This window comes from Eutrema salsugineum, unplaced genomic scaffold (genome assembly GCF_000478725.1).
Source record: "Eutrema salsugineum unplaced genomic scaffold, Eutsalg1_0 scaffold_15, whole genome shotgun sequence".
Taxonomy (NCBI): Eukaryota; Viridiplantae; Streptophyta; class Magnoliopsida; order Brassicales; family Brassicaceae; genus Eutrema; species Eutrema salsugineum.
In genome coordinates, this window is record NW_006256867.1 from 3,681,531 (window position 1) to 3,699,653 (window position 18,123).

Here is an 18,123-nt window from a genome sequence, read left to right on the forward strand (position 1 = left end):
ATCCAACTTCCTCCCATATTCCCTGATTCATTCTCTGGGGATTGAACATATCTACGCCTTGCCTTTCTGGCACCCTAGCTGAAGGAAGCAATATGGGTGCAGAACGTTGGGCTCTTGAACTTTCACCAACCTCTGCTGTTCTCTTGAGGGCTGCTATTGCTTCTAATCGCTCCTTAACAGCAGCATATGGATTAGTACCAACGTTCATTAGATCTTCCGCATGCGCTGGGACAGTCAATCGCTTAGGACAAACATCATAACTGTGCTTCAAACTGCCACAAGTGGTGCAGAGCTTCTGTAATCCTGCATATCGAAATTGCAAATCCACCGGAGCACCTGTACGCATGATTTGAACCCTGCGGGCAAGAGTGATTACCTATACTGCTGCTGGATGAGTTGCAGTAGGTTGAATGATGACAACATCATCAACTATGCCATGTCTTGAGCCTATGCTGTGCACAATTCCATCATGCCGATATACCGCAGGCAGATTCAGGATCTTGATCCAGAAAGGAATATGATTAAGAAAAGTTGGGTAACTCTGGTCACACCATCGATCAATCGCCACCATCCATCCTTTATGGTTATAGGGACCATTATCCAGCACAGTTAACATCTGATGTTCCTTCCGGAAATAGAAATTGACAGTACCATCATCATTAACTTGCCCTTCCACCATGCCTTCAAGTTGCCAAGCTTTCGGTAACATGGCTCTGATACGTCCAGGTGGTTGATGCTCTGGTTTAAGTCCCCTCGCAACTATACATAGACGATGATCTCTTTCTCCATGTATCCAGTTGTGAACAGAGAGAGTAGAGGCGAAGAACTGATGGGGAAAAACCGGTCGCGCCGGAAAAGTTACCGATCAAAGTCGGAGATTGAAATCCCTAGAAGATTCTGGGAAAATCGGCTTTCTTATCGCCTTATCGCCTTGAGAGCCCAAAGTTTGCTTTCTGTCGCCTTCAATCGCGACTTTTTGAACACTGTATTCTATTGAATGATTTGTTGTATTTGGGGATTTGATCCGACAAAATCAGAATATTTTTATATTTCGGATGAGAATTCCAAATTCTAACGGGCTAAAAGCTAATTGGGTTTGTAGTTAAATTTTGATTTGGTTAAGCTTCTAAGTTTTTTTTTCCTTTCATTTAAATATATAAATTTAGAGTTAAATATATTGGAATATACGAATACATGAAAAAAATTTCCAGTTTCAAATTATATTATAAATAAATAAAATTCATAAAATTAAAAACTCTAATCTCACAAGCATGAAGATGATGAAGTTAGATCAATACAATTGATGGACAACCAAATGTCCAAAACAATAAAAAATAATAATAACTAGATTATATTCCATACGTCCCCACAGACACTATTTTTTATTTTTGTAATATAATTTTTATTTTTGTTTTTGTTTTTATATAATTTTTTAATAAATGATGAAAAATAATATTCAGTTTAAATATAATTTATTTTTTATTGATTTATTTTTGTCTAGTATTATATATGACCGCGATTAGAAAATATTATTCTAACCCATCCATTTATATTAATCTGAAAATAATACAATTAAAAAACGTCATTATAACATATTTATTTATATTGATCCAAAAAGAACCGAAATTATTAAAACATATAACATGTTTGTTCATATTATTTGATATGTTTTAAATATTTATTAAATTTAAATATTAAATTTTAGACTTATTTAATAAAAATATACAATAATATATCATTCTTATCTCTGTTATTGAAAATATTATTTATATTTAAATATTTAAATTAAATCTAAAATAATATTTAGGTTATTATTTTTGTAAAAATATAATAATAACTTATTTTATAATTTTTAATAATATAACCGATATTTAAGAAAATCTATAACAAACCTAAATTAAAACTAAATTTTCGAATTTACATTAAAATAAAATTTAAAAATATATTATTTTATTAATATTAAATTAATTTAATTTAATTGGTAAATCTAAATTAAAATTAATATTTTTGTTTGGCAATAGAAATAACAGTTATCCAAAAACAGAATAGTAGAAAATTAAGTAGAAATTCTGTTTGGATACAAAATACCATTCTCTTTTAATAGTATAGATAGATGACTACCAAAAATAAATGATTAAGCTATATGTTAGTGTTTAATTTATTGAAAATAAAAATCGATATGATAAAAACACAAGTACTTTTGACATTTCAGCTTTTTCACTGATTGTGGTATTGACAACTCATAAAAATTATAACCAATCAAAATATCTATACATAAAAATAGAGATATTTGACAAAATATACTAATTAGGTTTCTGAATTAGTAAAATACACTGTTTTAATTTATTTTTTTAACTAAACTTTTGATATATGTTAAAAGACTTTTTGATCAAAATTCAATTAAGAATAACATAATTTATTAAATAAAAATGAAAATTCGAAATAATTAATATTATGATTTTTTTTTAAGATTTTTTTTTGATAAAAGGTCTTCAAGTTTAAATTTTTGAAATAATTATACTGTGTGACACTTTTTCAGTTTATATTTACATTCTATGACACTTTTGTTTTTAGTATCACTTTCTACTTGAAAAACTTTGTGAAAATACAAAATACTCCTTCGGTTTATTTGTAAATGAATAAACCGATTTTTACAAACCCATTATGATATGATTCCCTTAACTCATTTTAAACCAACGCCATTTGTCTTCTTCTTTCTTCCTTCTTTTATCTTCTTCTTCTTTTCTTCTTTCTTCTATTACTTTCATTTTTCTGTCATCTTTTTCACCAACATCTCCAAACTCAGGAAGAAGTAAAACCAGATCTGAATTACCTTTGAGTCACCAGAAAATTCAAATGTATTTCTTGGCCCGAATCTGTTCTTCACCAACCTCTGCTACTTCCTTCTTCTTTTTCTCTCTCTGTTCACTTTTCTTTCTCTTCTCCCCCTTGTTCTCTTCTTTAAGCTGAATCTTCATCTCTTTTTATGATTAGTATAAGTAAATAATATATTTCTTTTGTCTATGTTTACAGGTATCATGATTAAAACAAGCCTACCCATGGAATTAATCTATACCTAGTTTCTGTTTTTTTTTTTTGAATCTAAGTTGTTTTTTCTTAGATCTGTTTCTCTGTTTTGTTTTGGCTAGCGACATGTCCATGTCCACTTGTACACATATACGATCTCTATTTTGTTCATCTCTATATATACTTTCAATGGACTATATTATAGTGTGGATGCAGCGATGTGGATGTAGCGGTGTGAACGCAGTGGTATGGACGCAGCGGTGTGGATGTTCTCCATTTGCATCTTCATTTCTTATAGATCCGGTCTACAGTTCTTGACAAAGCTCCCAAACTCTCAGTGAGCTTGCAGCTACTTTCCACCATCATATGTTGGTCTCCCGATTGCCAAAGCCAAAGGTTTGTCCGGATTCGCACCTTGATCAATATGTGTGTATTCATGTGGACATGGACACAAAGCTTTGCATCGCTCTCTATTTGTCCATAAGTGATGAACCCTCGACCAATTCTGCTTCCTCCAACGATGGACATAAATTTTATGGATGTACCCACACAGATCAACATAATGCATTTTATGTTTTATATCAATATGGGTGTATCCACGTGGACATGGGCACAAAGTTTTGCATCTCTCATCCTCTTTACACCATATCCCCTATTGTCGCTTTTGTCTTAGCCACGACTCTCAGGATCTATCAAGGCAGGTGAGATCGTGATGTTCAAATCATGTCCATGTTATCTTATCCATGTGATCTTGTCCATTTTAATCTTGTCTAATCATGCTCATCTTGGATTGATACATGTGGATGTTTAACGAGGATATGTTACTCATTCTTAGGGATATACACACGGATATGTTTGTTTGGACACTTTAACTTGCGATTATTATTGATGCATATGTAAATCTTTGTAGTCGACATGTCTTGAATACATATACGGAAATTAACTTGCTATGTACGTCTCTTTAATTATGTTCATATGGTCTCAAATTAACTTTCTATGATTTTATCAACTTACAACAAACAAAAAAGAACGTGGCCATATCCACACAGTTTCCATATATAAGAGTCTGCAAATGAACATGTATCATGTCTATACAGACCTTTCTAGACCTGTCCACATCGGTCGAAAATCGACTCTTTTGATATTATCAATCGTAATTTCTTTACAATTTAATTAATTTGATGATTTTGTACTCACAATTTAATTAAATTTATTATTATTAAATAATTTATGGACATGTACATGACAAACAAACTTTGATTCTAAGAAAAGATACTCAAAATAACTAAAAAAATATAAAAACCAACAATATAAATCTACCATGTGGCGTCCACACGGCAAAACAACATGGCCATGTCCACATGATTGCCATATAAAAGTCTACCATATGAATCTACCCTATGGATACATATATGTGTACAATACTTGAATATGTATAAGGTTTATTGGAATAGGGCATACTAGCGTAGGATTATTCTTAAATATTATGATTTATGGATATGTTTATTTAGACTAATTGTTAGTGCTATAGTATTTTCAATATTGAAGTTGTGAATATATAAAAGGTAGTCGAGAGAATATAAACCAATTGTCATGGACATTTAATTATATCTATATGGATATGTCCACATTAGTCAAAAATCAACTCACTAAGATATTATCAATTGTAATCTCTTTACAATTTAATTAATTTTATTAAATTGTACACACAATTTAATTAATTTATTATTTATGGACGTGTAAATAGCAAACAAACTCTTTGTTTTTAAGCGAAGATATTTAAATAACTAGTACGACGCGTACACGATAATATGTCCATATAGAAATATCCACACTAATTTAATTTGAGGCAACTATATTCAAACATTTTTTGATGAAAAAAACTACTGCACATAGATAACATTACACTCAAAGGATATGTCCACCAAAAGATATCTACAAGGAAAGAGAGTTATGTGTACGCGTCCACTAACTAATTTTTTGTACTTGTCCATATAAATTATTTTTTATACTGTTTGTTCTCCTTCTTATCTTCATACACAGCTGCCATAACCACATGCGATTCTAGTTCCAGAGACGATGGTTGTGCGACCACGAGATCCAAGTGCAACTCTGTATCCAAATTCTTCACCAGCATCTGAGAACAAGCTTCACCAGCATGTGCAGAAATTTTTTTAAGCAGATTTGAGAGTGAGGGAAGGAGAGAAAAGAGAGAGAGAAAGAGAAAAGGAGAAAAAGAGAGAGAGAAAAACTTCGTTGAAATAAAAGAAATGTCTGTGAATGAAGGAGAGAAAAAAGAATTAAAGAGAGAAGGAAAATAATGTTTAACCGATCGGTTTAGAAACTGGTTTAATATATACATTTTTACACATAAAGACTAAAATGGTTTTTTACACATATATGTTATAAGAAAAAGCCAGTTCAAATAAAAGTGCCAAAATCTGTAATTTATAACTCAATAAGTGCCCAATTGTGTAAACCACTCTAAATTTTTTTGAGTTTTTGAAATTTACAAATGGAAAACACACATTAATTTAAAACCTAAAGCCCATAAAGAGAAGAAAAAACACAGAAAAAGCTCAAATCGAAAATCCATAATGGGCCTGGTTAGGAAAAAATTCAAAGAACCAAGATTGCTCAAAACCGGCTAAACAAAAAAATAACCAAAAATTCTAATTGCATTTCTGCAATTTCTGGAGCTCCGCCACCACCACCACAAGCAGGAAATTGAACTTCCACAGCCGCCGGAGCCAGGCTTCACCGACCAAACTGCCACCTCCTAGAAAAGTAGCATGACTCGCCAGAGTAAAGAAGACATCGACTAACTCACCGTGGTGGGATGTGAAGCGGGAGTTAGAGAAATAGAGAAGTAGATCTGGTCACGAAGCAACCATCACCGTAGTCAGCCGTCGCCGGGATACTTTCAAGACCCACCACCATCCTCCAAAGCAGCGAGTTTACTCATAAACACCGGCAGTTCCTCCGAGTTTGCCTTTCAATTCAAGCATACTTGACAACCGCGCTCCAAACCACCACACCGGCTCGTAACCTCCGTCTCAACGCCGACAGCCACTGAAACCAACCCGAACAGAGAAGTCCCAAGCGCCTCCAACTTTAGCCTTTATCTGCGTCACCATATATTATCCTCAGAAGATCCAGATCTGCGAAGGGCCTCCGCCTTCAACCACCACCAAAACTCCGCTGCATCACCGGAGAAGCCAAACTTGCCACCAATCAGCTCCGGATAAAACGCCTAACCACGGGATGAGAAGCCAGGGCAAAGAAAGCTACTGGAGAAGCCCTCTCACGGCTCCGGCGAGAAGAGCCGGACGCCGGAGAGGCAAACTAGATCTGAAGATGAAAAAAGTTTGACGGTGGCTGAGGGGAAGGAAAATTTTAGGGAACCCTAAACATCTGAAGACAAGTCATATAAAGATATTTTATTACTTGATTTTATTTAGATGTATAATTGGATAAATCTTTAAAATTTCTTAAATTTTATTTCGGCACATTTTTTTTATTGTGCTATATAAATAAACATTTTATGTATAGGATTAATTTAATGAATAACCAAAATCCAATATTTGATAAAAAAAAATATATATATAGCCATGAAGATCAGATAATTAAGCAAGTAACAATGTGGATGTATTCGAGACAAAAATACCTTTATAGATAAGAGTGATAGATTGTTAATTGGAGAAATAATTTTTTTCTTTTCAGACGCGCTGCACGCGTTATTATATATAAAATGACTATATGTGAATCATATTTTTTTAGGTATATATATGTGAATTGGTTTTTTATTGACATGATTTTCTATAGATTGACTATATGTGTATAAAACATTTGTACATAGTTTGACTATATATTGTTATTGTACATAAAAAATCTATTTAACTCTATGTCTTATGAAATTCAACAATAAACTTAAACCCAGAATCGAAATCGAAATCCAAATATAAGCCCAAATCTAGATTTCAAAAAATCAAAATCCAAACCCTTAATTGAGCTTCAAATCCAAACCCAGATTTCAACAAAACAATTATTTAGATATCTGTGAGAGAGTAGTGAATTAGATGCATAAAACCAGTCAAGAGAAGAATAATTAAGGAAAGAAACAAAAATTCGATGAAAAAAAAAATTGTGATCTACAACGAGGTTGGTGTAACTGCGTAAAAGTAAGCGGAACATTGTAGAAGAAAATGGAAGATATGAAAAAACAAGAAAGAAGAAAGAAAGAAAAAGAGAAAGAAAAAATAATATAAAAGGCAAAATAGTATTAATATATATAATACACAGAATATTAGCTTCCAATCTTTTTTTGGTTATTCAGTTAAATATAGTTTTTTATGGTTATATACTGTAATTTCCCTTATGTATAGTTATATTTCTTTTTCTCTTAGAAATTTAATAGATGAATCACATTGTGATTTTTTCATTAATCTTTTCTTTAGATGTCTTTTTGCTTTACTCATAAATCTTCATGATTTTATCAAGTTGCTTGTAACTTGTTTTGTTTGACTCACTGCCTTGTTTTCTCAATTGTGTATGTAAACCAAGTAACTGGTTCTATGTGTACGACATTGTCTAATAACCAATTATATAAATTAGAATTTTCAGTGCAGTATAAAATTTCATTTGTAATCCTTCATTACCAACGGTCTTTATAGTCTATTTTTCCTCTTTCTCTTTTTCATTCACCTTAGTGCTTCTGTTTTCATCTCTTTCTTCTCTTCCTCTTTTTCCACATCAACGAGGACTCTTTTTGTAACTTCAACATCATGTGCTGATTCACCATTTGTTGTGGTTTCTTGTTCTTGAGTTGTTTCTTTATAAATGTTCTCACTGTTCCTCGAGATTTCTTCTACTGTAACTGTTGCAATGTGCTCAGCCTGTGTTCCATTTATAGAGGTCTCTTTTTACTCTCGTTTTAATTTGATCATCACTTACCTGGAAAACTTTAATTAAAAATGATTATTTATTAAAATATTGTTTTAATAATTAAAATAAAAACTAACTAGATTTTATTTGTGCAGAAAATCTAAATATATATATTTTTAAAAATATATTATGATATAACTATTAATTAAATTACTTTAAATTAGGTTGATTTTGTCATTTTACTTATCAATAAGTGTAGATTTTTTTAAAAAAAATTGGTCTATTTTTCAAATTATAAACTCATGATAAGGTATTTCTCAAATTTTCTCTTTATGGAATAAACTCTCTTCTCATGAAGCAAAATCATCTTTTCATACTCAAAATTTGTGACACATCATTATTTTTTGTAGTTTCAACTAGAATTTGAAAATATATTTTCTATAAAGATATCTTATATATTGAAACTTCATTGTTATTGAGGATGATATATTTTATCTAATTGAGTGTAAATAATATAGATAGTAAACCATAAAATTTTAGGATAACAGGAGTTAGATTTGATTTTGCTAAATCCAATAAAAAATTCCTCGGATCTAAATTATGATACATCATGAGCTCATATCTTAAAATTGTGGGATATTATCAACTTATTTGTTAATTTTAAAAGTTTATTTGAACTTTTGAGGAGTATGTAAGAATGCATGTTATGAGGGTATCTTTGATGTATAGTTCCATATTTTACACTATTTTAAAGTAACTTCAAAGTTGAGTTGTGTTTTACTCCAATTTTACTCCATTTTTTCTTTCAAAATGGAATCATAACGAAAAAATGGAGTAACTCTATTTTCGCTCCATATTTGGAGCAACTCCATTCTTTACTCTATTTTGGAGTGAGATATGAAGTAGGGTTGGAGAAAAATTTGGTTCAAACTCTATTCTAGAGTAAAATTTGGAGTAGGATTGGAGATAGTCTAAAAGGCGAAGTGTGATACCCTAAAATAATAACATGTTGAAACCAATTATTGAGAGGACGAATGGGTGAAGTTCCCTTTAACAGTTTCTTAACTCTTAAACCTGAAAGAAGAAACCAAAACTCACTAGAAAAAGGGAAAATGAGAGGAAGATAATGAATGTTAGGTTTAAATTGGACCAAAATATGGTATGTTGTTTAATTTGTTGCATTCATGAGAGAGAGATAATAAGTGCATTTTGAAAACATGTTAGATGCTTCTTTAATGAGATTAATGAGAGCTGAATGGACATATGAGAATAGTAAAATATATGTATATATTTTTCTCTAATGTGGGTTTTAAATTCTTAGAGGTTTATTCTTTTTCTCTATTTTTGAAATGTAGAGATTTAACTTATCCATATATGTAGACTGAATTCAGTGGGTGGTTTGAGTTGTGTTTAATTATGAATATTAGGTGTCTAAGTGTATGATGGTGTCTAAAATAGAATAAACTCTCTTCTCATGAAGCAACATCATCTTTTCATAGTCAAAATGTATGACACATTATTTTATTTTATTTAAATTATTTATATATTATATTATTATGTTGGTGTTATTGCATTTTAATTCTCATAATAACTAACATCTACTAATATAGTAGTTTCAAATAGAATTTGAAAATATATTTTCCTATAAAAATAGCTTATATATTGATACTTCATTGTTATTGAGGATGATATATTTTATCTAGTTGAGTGTAAATAATATAGATAGTAAACCATAAAATTTTAGGATAACCGGAGTTGGATTTGATTTTGCTAAATCCAATAAACAATTCATCGGATCTAAATTATGATACATCATGAGCTCAGATCTTAAAATTGTGGGATATTATCAACTTATTTGTTAATTTTAAAAGTTTATTTGAACTTTTGAGGAGTATGTAAGACTGCATGTTATGAGGGTATCTTTGATGTATAGTTCCATATTTTACACTATTTTAAAGTAACTCCAAAGCTAAGTTGTGTTTTACTCCAACTTTACTCCATTTTTTTCTTTCAAAATGGAATCATGATGAAAAAATGGAGTAACTCTATTTTTGCTCCATATTTGGAGTAACTCCATTCTTTACTCTATTTTGGAGTGAGATATGAAATAGGGTTGGAGAGAATTTTGGTAAAAACTTTATTTTGATGTAAAATTTGGAGTAGGATTGGAGATATTCTAAGAGGCAAAATGTGATGTAATACCCCGACTTAGAGTATGGCTGGAAAAATAAATTTTGTGGAATCGACTAGGAGTTGAGTTGGGAAGCAAATTTGGGCTAAGAGAAAAGCTTTGATCGAAGCAGGAAGCAATTTCCTCAAGCCAATTTGAAAATTGTCCGAGACAAGGAGTTTTGGCCGAGAAACGCCTTAACCAGAGTTGGCAAAAAATTGAAGATTTCCCAAACAAGGTAAAACCACCTGGAAGAGATAAAGTAGGGAAAAATAAGAGCTTTGCATGAAAAGGATGAAGAAAAGCTCGGGCAAATTTCAAAATAGTTCGGTGGTGATGGATTTATGATATGTCATGGTTTTTATGGGTTTTGACTATGATATAGGTCTTATTTATATTCTTTCGAGTGTTTTCGAGTCTTTTGGAGTCTTTACAGATCTTATGTGCGTTTGGAGTTTAATTGGAGATTTTGGAACATTTTGGAGCTAAACAGGAATCAAATTCGCGAAGGACAAATCATGTGCATGATGTCGCTCGACACCATGGACAGTGACGCTCGACGCTTGTCAAGGAAATAAGGAAAACACGATTTTGTCTCCTATTTGAAGAAGGAGTTGGGCCCAAAAGTTTCCCAAATATTCCCTAAGAAGCACAAAACGTGTTTTAGGATATATATAGGGTTTTTAGCCTCCTTAGACTTCTACCTTTTACTTTGTCGAAGAACACATCTTTTGCTTTTGGCTTTTTGTGATTTTGAGAGCTTGGGGAGACAATTCTGAACTCTGTTCGTTTAGAGAGAAGAATTTGAACCCCTTTATCTATTATATTCATCTTATTTTGAAATCTATTCAATCATGTGTGTTGTTTCAATATCCATGTCTGAGTAGTTAGCTTTTTATGTTTAGGATTCTCATTAAGGATTTCTCTGGATGTTTGATTAATTGATTAAGTTAGGGTTCATAATCTATTTAGTTCTTCACCATAGATTGTTCTTAAAGCTAATTCGGGACTAATCACTTAGAACTTAGATATTAGGTTGCTTGATTGACACGGAAGTGTAATTGAATAACTGGAAAGAACATAGGGTAAGCAAAGTAGCTATTCGCAAAGGAATTTGGTTTAGATACTTTGTGAACATATCAAACTTGAGCATTAAAGCTGGTTTAAATCTTTCGGGTTTGCAATGGAATTTGGAATTCTAGGATTTTAACTTAGATAATTTTCACAACGGAAGTTGGTTAATTATAATTTCGATATTTCAGTTCAAGAATCGTGCTTAAACCTGAACCCTGACTAATCGATTAATCTGCATTCTTTGATTTCCTGAGAAACGCCCTAAGCGTGATTTCCATCCATTCGAGTTTAACAAACGTTTCTGCTGCTTTTCTACTGCTTCGTTATTTTAATTTGCATTGTCTTGCTTAGCGTAATTCAATTCTAATAGGTTTATTGAGTAAATTTCTCGTTTCTGTGGTTTGACCCCTGCAATATTACAACTGCACATCTGTGATCTTTCAGAGTAGCTTAGAGATTAAACTTTGAGCAGATCAATTTAGCCGAGAATAACCCTAAACCCATGAAAATCACCAAGTGTCAAAGGGATCGTTGGAACTTGACTGTGCGGATGTCAGGAGATTTGTAACCAAGAAGACAAGGAAAAAGCACAGAGAAAAGAAAAAATAGAATAGCATGTGGCAGTGCGACATGTCTCACCAGCCGAGAGGGTCAGCTGGTGAAACTTGGTCTGCAAGTTTTACCTTAGTGTTGGGTACTGTTCACGCACTGTGGAAGAAACTGTGTAGCATACTGAGAGATTCCGGACCAGGAACAATACCATGGCAGGAACAGTGCCCCCATGTTTCTGTCCGCTGACACATGCGGAAAAAGCGGATATAATGGGGGACAAAAGCTGCCTGAGCTGACCTAAACCTGAACGAAAGTTGTTGTAGATACGTGAGGTGTCAAGATGAACTGCTGCATGCAATGATGGGATGGGGCGAAGCAGGCTTAATGGGGAACAAAAACTGCTGAAGCCGACTTAGGACTAGAACAAAAGGATTGTAGACCCGCGAGGTGGCGAGACGAACCATTGCATGCGCTGATGGGACGTTTCAGGCGACACATATATGGTTGCATGGGCTGAACCGCGGCTATATAGAGGACTTAACCCCTTAAGTGAAATTCATTCCAAGAAAACTCTACTTCTCTCTAGAAAATCTTTATGTGTGAGTTTAGAGAGAGAAATTTTGAGAGAGGGTGAAGCACACCGCGAAGGTGGGTCGTGGTTAGGTGTGCAGGCAGGATTTAGGCGAGAAAGATCCGACTTAGCGCATCCAAGTGTCACGGTGAGTCCCTTAGTGAAATTCTCCCTGTATTCCATAAGGTTTGGTGCAGGTATAAGGGTTGCATGTGGGCTTAACCCGAGAGATTAAGGATGTGGTTTAGTAGTGGTGAGAACCCTTGGATACAGCTGTGGGGTATGTATCCGTACGTGCGTCGGGAAGGTGATGCTGGCAGAACTGTTGAGGATACGGTGAGCCGGAGGTGTGAGTCGGTAGACAGAGAGTCAGGCAGTAGTGAGGTAAGTCCCAGTAGGGCAAGTAAGGCAAGACACGGTGGGATTCATTGAGCCGGGAAAAGAATAAGTTCTGAAGGGAAAAATTGGGCAATAGACGGTACATAACCATTGAGCTTTGGGTGTGACAAGTCCCAAAAGGCTGAAGCAACACCCGGTAGGTAACCGTTGAACTCAGTGAGAAGTCCCGAAAGGACAGGCTACAGAAGAGGTCCATGAATCTTGTGAGAAATACGGGAGATACCTGTAAGTTAATTGTGTGATGCATGTAGGTTGCATGTAGTATCAGACCGGAGAGAATTCAGAGAAGAATTCCTCAGTCTAGACACAGCCCAGTGCTGAAGCTCGGAGAGAAAACCTGGGGTCACGCCTTTGGTCGAGCGCAGCATGACGGTGTGGCCCGACTGGCTGCATGGCGGTGTGGCCCGACTGGCTGCATGATGGTGTGGCCCGACTGGTTGGTGAACTGCATACATGGTCGGAATGTGAGTCCACTCTGTGATCCTGTGTTGTGATCGGAGTATGTGTGGTGGCTCATGGGACAGATGTGTCGATCGGGTGCATGTTCGGTGGAACATGGCGCGTTTAGGGGGCTTGCATGGTGAAAATAAAATCTGTCGATGCACTTAGAGTAGTAATCTAAGACATTGCGATTGTGATTGTGATTTAATAGCTTCCGTTGTGTGGTGATTGTGTGAGAACATTGTGATTGCTTGGCTTGAGTTGTCTATTTCTTTCCTTGTTACTTGAGCTTTGGCTATGTGTATTAAGCGGGATTTGGTGGATTATGTGACAGATTCAGGGACTCACTGAGTATTGGTGAATACTCAGATCGGGGATGTTACAAAGTTGGTATCAGAGAATGGTTCATGGTCATGTTCACGGGATCGATTTTTCAAACGGTTTTATTGAGTCAAAAGATTGAGTCACAAGAACACTTTAGGAATCTAGAGATCTGTTTGCCATTAGGATAAAGGGGTGGGAAATTTTAGGACTTACCTTTACCTGATGAGCACTGCAGGATGCCGAGACGATCGGTGAGACGAGATCGTGACCCTGAGTGGCTGCCTGGTTCTGAGAGGAGACGTAGGAACAGGTTTCCAACATTCTATGGTTCAGGGGAGTCCAAACTCATGGGATGAGCCGGATTCATCAAGTGAAGAGTATAGTTCACTTGATGAGATCTACATTATTGGATCGGACACATCGAGTGAGGATATTACTCCAGCTGAGGAGACATTTGAGGTGGATTCAGACGTGTTGGTTGAATCTGACCCTGAAGAAGTAGGGGATTACTTTGGAACGCTGATGACGGGACCCAATCCGGTCGAAAAGTTAGACCTGGATATGGAGAGTATTGGAAGGAGGGGCGGAGACGGGAACGGAAGAGTATGAAGGATACACCGTCATGTCGAACTTGTATCCGGAAGTACAGATATTGTACCCGCCGCCACAAGAAATCATCGAACTGTCTTCTGATAGTGATACGTCCGACAGTATTTCGTCCATGACCAGCGACTCGGACGATTACACTTGGACGGGAGGATCGATGGAGATATCATCCGACTTGGAAGGATCTCCGCTGATCCGGATGCCTTATACCGGGAGGTGCAGTTATCAGCACACGCTGCAGGAGCCGATGACCCTTAGGCAAAACGACCAGTACCAGAAACAGGCCGAGTGGAGGAATACATACCAATTTTTGAGTCACAAGGACTCGAAGCTTGGGGGCTAGTAGGAGAGAAATCCAAGAATGAGGAAAACGTGCTGAGACTATAAGGCTGGTCGAGAACTACTGGTTACTGCGACGTTTTGACGGATCAGCGTTAGGACGGGAAGAGAGTTCCGAGTAGATAGGCAGGGCTAATGAGACGATGAGGAACCAAGTCCATTGGTACAACAAAGAAGAGCATCTGGAGAATGAGTGAAATCGTGCATAGAGGCCTAACCTTGTGAGAAGTGACAACATCGACGAGCCCTTGACCGTGTTGCTCGACAATGCTTGGGTTTATGTCAAGCGAAAAGATGGGATAAGCACAGAAAGCGGGAACCAGCAGGATCCAAGCCAAGATGGATCAGGAGATGAAGAAAATCCAGACCAGAGGAGCAGTGTGGATCATGAGCTTAGAGAGAGGCTGACGGCTGGAGTAGGGTCGTTAAAAGATGATCCGAGCATTTTTTTTGGCATAGGGAAGCCTAGAGAAATTACTTTGCTGGAGAAGGATCGTCAACTCGAGTTGACAGTTTATGAGCATGACAGAAGAAGCAGAAAAGAGGTAACTCCGGAAACGGAGGATGAGCAGTACGAGCCGAGAATGTGCCGACTGGGCCGATCTGTCTGAGAAGCCAAGCGAGAAAGAGGGTGATCGACACTGCAGTATCAAGGCAGAGGTACCCATGTAGGATCTGCGGATCGACGAGACACTTCACCGGGACGTGTCCAGACAGCGGTGTTAGATCGAAGACATTTAGGGAAGTGAGTTTGTGCCTTGTGTGTGGTAGATAAGGACATGTAGACGCGGAGTGCTCCAGGAACCAACCTCAGGAACCAGAGCGCCAGGAGACTTAGTTACTCGCCAGTGTGTCGTTCAGGGAAACGACACATGAAGGAGCTTAGATCGCAGATCCAAGCTAAGGGAAAAGTGAGAGTTTTCCCGGGATGTACCAAGGAATGATACTTGTGTGAAAAGTGGAGTGGCCACTTATGTATTTATGTGTGAACTTATATTGTGTGTTGCTTACTTGTGTGCTTGCGTGTTTGTATGTGTGTGATGTGAAATCCTGTGTGAAGCCGGAGAGGCTAGAATCGGACGCATAGATTGTATGGAAAGGCCTAAGCGCCAAGACCACATGTGGAGGTGAACTTAGTAATATGGAAAACCGGGGGAGGGTTGTTCCATATGTACTATTAGGACCAGGTGAGAATAAGAGTGGCTAGACCACTGTGTGAAAAAGCTTGAGCAAAAGCTATGTAAAAAGGTTTGAGAATGTATACAAGTGTGCTGTTAAGTATGAATGGTTGTATTATGGTAAATATAATACAGACCTATGGAAACTTAACAGGAAACAAGACTAAGACCAAGCTGTGAACGCTGGTAAGTCGCATTTAGGAAATAGTTCTTAGGGAAGAACGTGGTAGGTTCAAGAAGCCTTGGGAAAAATCCTTAGGAAGAGAATAGAACCAGAATGAAACTTGAGGGGGACTGTATATAGCCAGAAGAGAAGGTGCGGAGTCGCCAAAGCAATAAGCCCGGGATCAGGGGGATCACCGCAGATTACGAGAAAAGAAGGACGGGATCAGAGGGATCGCCGTGGATTGAGAAAAGAAGAGAAAGACCAACCACTAAATCAGAGAAGAAGAACTGGACATTTACCCAGGAAGGCAGTAATGTAAGCTGAGAACTGAAGGAAAGAACGGTGAACTGAGGCGAAGGATGTTTCATCATGAAGTGACTGAGCGAGAAGTGAATCGAGCTGGGAAAAGCAATATGATCAAGCAAAGAAAGACGACTAATCCAGAAAATTTGGTATGAATTCTAATAAGGAGGGTAGAATGCAATACCCCGACTTAGAGCTAAAACGTCTGGAAAATAAAATTCGTGGAGTCGACTAGGAATTGAGGTGGAAATAAAATTTGGGCTAAGATAAAATCTTTGGTCAAAGCAGGAAGCATTTTGCTTGAGCCAATTCTAAAATTGTCCAAGACAAGGAGTTTTGGCTGAGAAATGCTTTAACCTGAGTTGGCAAAAAATTGAAGATTTCCCAAACAAGGTAAAACCACCTGGAAGAGATAAAGTAGGAAAAATAAGAGCTTTGCTCGAAAAGGATGAAGAAAAGCTCAGGAAAATTTCAAAATAGTTCGGTGGTGATGAATTTAGCCTAGAATCAACCTAAACCCGTGAAAATCACCTAAGTATCAAAGAGATTGTTGGAACTTGACTGCGTGGATGTCAGGATATTTATAACCAAGAGGAGAAGGAAAAAGCACGGAGACAAGAAAAAGAAGAATGGCATGTGGTAGTGCAATACGTGTCACCAGCCGAGAGGGCCAGCTGGCAAAACTTGGTCCGACTTAGCGCATCCAAGTGTCACAGTGAAATTCTCCCTGTAGTCCATAAGGTTTGGTGCAGGTATAAGGGTTGCATGCGGGCTTAACCCGAGAGATTAAGAACGTGGTTCAGTAGTGGTGAGAACCCTCGGATACAGCCGTGGGGTATATATCCGTAGATGCGTCGGAAAGGTGGTGCTGGCAGAACCGTTGAAGATACGGTGAGCCAGAGGTGTGAGTCGGTAGACAGAGAGTCAGGCCGTAGTGAGGTAAGTCATAGTAGGGCAAGTAAGGCAAGACACAATGGGATTCGTTGAGCTAAGAAAAGAATAAGTCATGAAGGGAAAAGTTGGGAAATAGAAGGTATATAACCATTGAACTTTGTGTGTGACAAGTCTCGAAAGGCTGAAGCAACACCCGGTAGGTAACCAGTGAGCTTAGGGTAAGTCCGGTTAGGGCAAAAAGGGAGCAAGAGACGGTTGAGAACTGTTGAGCTCAGTGAGAAATCCCAGAAAGGCAGGCTAGGGGAGAGGCCCGTGAGTCTTTTGAGAAATACGGGATAGACCCGTAAGTTAACTGTGTGATGCATGTAGGTTGCATGAAGGATCAGACCGGAGAGAATTCAGGGAGGAATTCTTCGGTCTAGACACAGCCCAACGGTGAAGCTCGGAGAGAAACCTGGGGTCACGCCCTCGGCCGACCGCTGCATGACGGTGTGGTCCGACTGGTCGGTGGACCGCGTACATGGTCAGAACGTGAGCCCATTCTGTTATCTTGTGTGGTGATTAGAGTATGCATGGTGGCTCACGGGATAGATGTGTTGATCGGGTGTATGTTCGGTGAAACATGGCGCGTTTAAGGGCTCTTGCATGGTGAAAATAAAATCTGTAGATGCACTTAGAGTAGTGATCTAAGACAGTGATTGTGATTTAATAGCTTCCGCTGTGTGGTGATTTTGTGAGAACATTGTGATTGCTTGGCTTGAGTTGTTCATTGCTTTCCTTGTTACTTAAGCTTCAGCTATGTGTGTTAAGCGAGATTTGGTGGATTGTGTGATAAAGTCAGGCACTCACTGAGTATTGGTGAATACTCATGACTCTTTTGTATCTCGCAGGTAGCCGTAGAGACCGGGGGGCATAGAGGGAAGGCAACAAACACTAGGAGAGCCAGAGTTGATCGCAGTGTTCTTGTAAGATCTTAAGTTATGTAAAGAAAAATTAAGTACGTTTTTAGATAAGATGCATTGAATATTATGTATTGGAAGATGATTTTTTAAAGCGATTTTCAATGTATAATAAAGACGTATTTTTCACAAAAACTTTGATTTAATGATATTAGATCTAGTCCGGGTTGAAACAACTCGGGTTCACAGTACGGGTTGAAAAGCTTTAGGCTGTAAGCTCGAGGAACGGTTACGGT